The 5,623-nt window shown below is 36.6% G+C and overlaps 1 long non-coding RNA gene and 1 pseudogene across 1 annotated transcript; both read right to left on the bottom strand.

Annotated features, from left to right (window-relative positions):
• Positions 1-1,524: 1,524 nt before the first annotated feature.
• Positions 1,525-3,032, bottom strand: LOC137721103 (pectin acetylesterase 9-like; annotated as a pseudogene).
• Positions 3,033-3,103: 71 nt separating this feature from the next.
• LOC137720952 (uncharacterized) lies at positions 3,104-5,623 on the bottom strand. Its single transcript, XR_011066598.1, has 4 exons — positions 5,386-5,623; positions 5,227-5,293; positions 3,310-3,437; positions 3,104-3,201 (listed from the first exon to the last, which is right to left on the bottom strand). It is a non-coding gene; the product is annotated as an uncharacterized lncRNA (long non-coding RNA).

The raw sequence follows: 5,623 nt of genomic DNA, 5'->3' as shown, positions 1-5,623 counted from the left end.
CTTAAATTTAAGAAGGGCGGTTTGGTAATTCGGTTTGCAAAAGGCAGCGGTTATGTGGCGTGGAATGCGGCGGATTGTCAGCTGTGGAATCCTTATGGCTTCCCAGCTTGGATTCGAATCTTCATGGCTTCCAAGTTTGTTTGGAAAATGAAGAATTTCGTAATTTCATCCGTATATCGTATATCGTACAATCAGAAATCATTTTAAAATTTAAAATTTAAAATTTAAAATTAAATGTGAATAGTACTTAGCGAATGCTGCTTGCACAATATATAATGAATGGATAAGATCACGGAATTCTTAAGATCTCTAAAAAAAAAAGGATCCTTTTCCGTTTTGTTGGACGTCCAATGGGTGACGAGGTTCTCGTGCGTGCAAAATTACTTGTTTGTCATTGCATGGGTTGCAAATGATGGGATGGGAGCTTTCTTTTTTGTTGTTTGAAATACCAAGGAAGCCCTTGAAATAAAGTATTTTCAAGAAATCTGGTGAAATTAATTTTCAATTAAAAAAAAAAACAAAATTTTACGTAAGGGGAGGAATCTGATATAATTTTTGTGCATGCGTTGAATATCTATTTTCAATGCAAAATATTCCGTGCCTCGTGGGTCACTTTTCTAATAATTTTTTTGTCTTGAACGGCTGAGAGTTTGCGAAACTTTTAACTTATAGTAAATTTATTGAGTTTGAAATGTCAAGCATATAAACAAATTGTGCCTAAAATATATTAGATGAACAAAAAGTTTGATAAACAGTCAATGATTTAACGTTCAAAAACAACAAAGACTTGAGTTGTAAGAGGGGGAATTTCCTTGAAATTAAGTAGAATTGAACGATGAGCTATATGATGTGAAAATCTCACGTAAGGTTTTGTAGAGTGGGAGTAAACTTCAATTATTCCATTTTCTTTTAATTTTCAACGGCGTGTTGACTGAATAGGAAGAATTTTGGGTCAGATAAATGTTCAAGCCCAACAAGAATCTCGGGTCAGATATTGTTGAAGATTCAGATTTGAGCTATATGGGCCTCAAGCTCTTTGGAAGGCAATTTTTTCCATCAGAAAAAAAAAAGGAAAAAAAAAAGAAGATGAGCATTTCACAATCAAATAAAGCAAGTGATCATTTAAGATAGTAATAGAAAGGTGTTGAACTCTTATATGACGACGTGAATTCAAACTCCGTCAGTGGCTAATCTAACATCTAATATAATAAAATTTATCGTTTAACAAAAAAACAAAAACAAAATAAAAATAAACCAACTAATAATTTATTGGTGAATTGAATCCAATTGATATAAAAGAATATTTGCTTTTCTTTTTCCTGTTTTCTAACAAGCTGTGCCATGTATATCACTTTGTCTCCTTCCTTCCCCTGAAGACCTTTGTGACCTAGCTAATAGCTTGTAAATCTTCTTAAAGGGCCTGCAATATATATATATGTATTTTTTTTTCTGGTCAGATCAATGGAATTAATAATAAAAAATGGGTACGGGAAAATATGCAATGTATGGTTTGTATATCTCTGATCATGTGACGAAGAAAACTAACAGAAAATATATCCCAGTTGTGTATTAGAATCTCTCTGCAATAACGCCTGAAAATCATGACAACGTTAATTACTTGAGTCGATGGTATAAGGTTATGGCTGGTAGTGTCACAAGGATATGGGCAATCAATCTCCTTTGTCACTCTTCTGCTGAGGTACCAATCACCTACTGCTTCTGCAATCGTCTGCAAAAAAAAAATTACCTCATCAATCCACAACCTCTACCAAAACCTTCTTACATTCTTGGAATATGAAATGACATGGGCAACCCAATCCAACAAGGTATTTCGCTTTGCAAGAGTCGAAGGAATGTATATCGTGCACAGCTTAACCCTTGGTATAAATTGTAGCATATGAAATGACATGAATCTCCTTAAATGGTGGAAATAGAAATATTAACATTAATACCTTATTGTGTACTCTTGGAGAATCATTACCAAACCATGTGTCTTGAGACTCACTTTGGCAATGAGCAAAGCATGAATTGAGGAAAATCCCTCCTCTTCTGGAATACTTGTAGAACAATCATATCGTGCCTGAATTCTGACGATTAAGAGAAAAAGAGCGATGATTCAGCTACCGCACAGTCCGTGATCGCGCTTTGGTTAAAGAAAATGATGCAACTTGAAGGGGGGGAAAAAAGGAAAGAACTGAAGAAGAACCTTGCAATGTATTTAGCTGGTCAGGATTGCATGCTGCAGGATTCAATTTGCAACGGTTCCAATGTCCGCGCGGATCAGCTGAAGGCGGAACCAGTATGTGATGGAACTGTGGACAATACGAGGTCCATTAATTGATAAGGACTGTTTACGTGCATCACGTGACGAGAGATGCAGAGAGAAAAGAGGTATGAAACATATTGCAGCTAAATTTCACGCCTACTAATTATTTCAAAATTTATACCTGGTAAACGTCATAGGCTGAGTTCAATATGAAGAAATGTGTTGTGATGAATCTCAGTGCATACTGTGGGAAGAAACACTGCATCAAAACATAGCAAATATTAAAAACCAGGTGATTAACATGCATTAATCGGCTAACAGCTCCACGATCAACGCTACGAAAATCTTACCAGCTCGGGATAAACGGAATTCTTGGTGCAGTTCTCCTCCAGATTCTTCTCTACTCCCTGCCATCCATATACTAATAAGAACACGGAAAATATAGAATCAGCAAAAAATTTGGTTTATTTCGGCATTAGAACTTGTTACCTGTAGAGTCACAAGATCTTTCACGAAAGATAACATGGTGTGGTTCCAAGCTTACATCTCGTCTGCAAAAAAATGTGACGCCGAAAGTTGAAGATATAATGATACATGCATTAACTGCAAAGTACTTTGGCGTTGGAAAATGGACGTAACGAACTTACTCATCGAGAAAGAATCCGGCGTCACTCAAGCATTTTACACCGGCGTTGCTTGGTAAGTATTTGGTGAAGTTGTTACAATGTAAAAATGATGCTAAACCACCAGCAGAACAACCTGATAAAAGAGCCTAGAAAACAGATGGAATGCGACAAAGTAACTGAATTCGAGTGTCTAAGTTCGCGTCAAAAATGTCAGAAGAATTTCTCTGATCGATCAGTGTTACCTTACGCGCTTGTCCTAGACCTTTCGGCAGAAGATCAAGGATGATTGCTTCCCAAATCTTTTGCCCTCTCAAATAGAGCAACGATGTCTGTCACAATCATTTCATACGCGCATTACATGCAAAGAAATGATCAGTTAAGAACGTGGGAAGGAAATAAATGTTTAGAGAGAAGTACCCCGTTATTAACAACTGCATCTCCAGCAAATGAAGCTCCATCACAATATCTAAGCTTCACTCGGTTCCAGTTGTAAAAATCTGGTTCAAAATTCGAATGTAACGATGTACATCAAGCTTATACGCTCCCTGACGTGCATAACAAGTATAGGGAACCAATAAAAAAGTGAGGAATAAGAATCAAACTCAATGCCTGTTTTTTCAAAAACATGCTCTCAACGACTAGTCCAAAAGCTTAAGTAAGATAATAGACCAATAATATGTATCAAACTTACAGGCTCACTCACATAGAGGTACAAACTAGTAAGAGAAGTGAGATTGTTTGTATTCATGACATGGGAACACTGTGATGTGGCGTTTTGTGAAGATGTTTAGACAAAATGTCTTCATTTCATTAGCCCCATCCTGACGGTGTCTTTTGCCATGTAAGTCGTTTTGTACAGTCATGGGACATGTATAGGCCAATGTGCACTATGGACTATGTTTGGCACGGCCTTTAACCGTCCAACAACAAGAGGAAATGACAAAACTAGAAAGAGGCTGGAAGGATAGTCAGCTAGATCAGAAGCTACCACTGAGAAAATAGCTGTCATCTCTATTTTTTTCTCCACGTGATCGAGGCAACAGAAAAGCAAAGGAGCAATGGACTGTCTGCAAAAAGTGATTTTTTTTTTTGAGAGATGGATTAGGCAAGACTAACTCTTCGTCAATAATTGTGTGCGACGCACCAACCCTCTCTCGAAAGAAAAAAGAACGTTGCACCCAGAAACCCGCCGCCCGTCCCCCCTCTACTACATCTGTCTGCCAAAAAGTTAACACTATTTGGGATTAGTGGTAAATTATGAAATAAGTAATGCAGAGAGGCTCGCCCATATCTTAAGCTGCATGCCAAAATATATAGCCCAAATTATGAAAAAGCAGCAATAGTAGTATAGCATGTGAAAATGTGATGCCATATATGGACCCCAGGATATGAGTAAATAAAAGGAAATTTTGGCAGAATTGTCCAGTTATGGCAGTTCTCGTATTAAGTAAAACCATAAAGTATAAGTTCAATTGAAAAAAATTTGAATAGAATTGTCTAATTATAGCATTTTAAATATGAGTAAGACCAGTGTGAAGTCGAATAAGATTAAAATACATAACTCTAATGCTTTCAAGAAAGACATCTTACGTGATTCGACATTCATACACAAGTCAAGTTAAATCAATGACTATTAGTTAAAGCATGCACTGAGGAATTGATGTGCATGTTATACGGTGGTGTTATCCACACATGCATTTTTATTTTTTACAAACTCCTCTTAATTTTCGGCCGTCAAATTGAATGAGTTAAAGAAGATTAATAGTCAAAAATTAAAAAATATATATGAAAGGTAAAAATAAATATGTGAATAACACTTTTATATATGGTTACATGCACAAGACGTAAGACGAGTACAAACTACGATGTTTGGTTTACCAAATGTACACAAGACGAATAAAAATGACATGTCGTATTGCTGACCATATTTAAGGAATATCAGTGTTTATTTTTTTATCTCTATATCTTGACTTGAGATGTGCTAGAACAGGGTTTAAGGGCCGACTATATGTACCTGCTCTCGACTAAATTTAACCTTGATTCTATTTAGCAGATTCATTTTGGTCTTTGATTGGAGACGAGTTTTACACAAGTTCGGATTAAAAAAACCTATAACCCTTGTCTGAAGACAACCTTAAGTAACTTACGTTAGAATACACCAGCAATATTTAAAGTCAATCACTTTTAATTATATAATACTAACTTTGAACTTTTGTTCCAACCTTACAATAGCAGTATTTCAAGTCGCTAACTCTCAATTATACGCTATTAACTTTAATTATCACTAATAAGTTTTCTTTGAACCCATGTAATTAAAAAAAAAAAGAGAGTTACCTCGAACTGCAAAAGCCAGTTTCTTGCTCCGCCCCCGAATCCTCTGTGCAGGGGATACGCAGGCAAACTATCATCCAAGCAAACTAAATAAATAAACATGTTTAAATCTTTCTTTTACTACATAATTACAAGTTTTTGAGTTAATGAGAAGAAACTTACAAGCTCCGAGAGCGGAACCGTTCCGGACAAAGGTCATGTTCGCCGTGAGGCGCCGCTCCTCAAAGTAAATGCGCTGAGGAGCGCACGCTAGCAGAGCCACCGTGATGGCAACCAGGACTGCGTTTACATGCATCATCGTTGCCGTTATACGCTCTCTCTTCACTAACATTGATTTTTCATAGCCATACGTGAAACTTACTGTATATATTGACTACTCTGGTGACGGAGATGAAGGTGC

This window comes from Pyrus communis, chromosome 16 (genome assembly GCF_963583255.1).
Source record: "Pyrus communis chromosome 16, drPyrComm1.1, whole genome shotgun sequence".
NCBI lineage: Eukaryota > Viridiplantae > Streptophyta > Magnoliopsida > Rosales > Rosaceae > Pyrus > Pyrus communis.
This window is presented reverse-complemented; position numbering and strand designations above follow the sequence as displayed.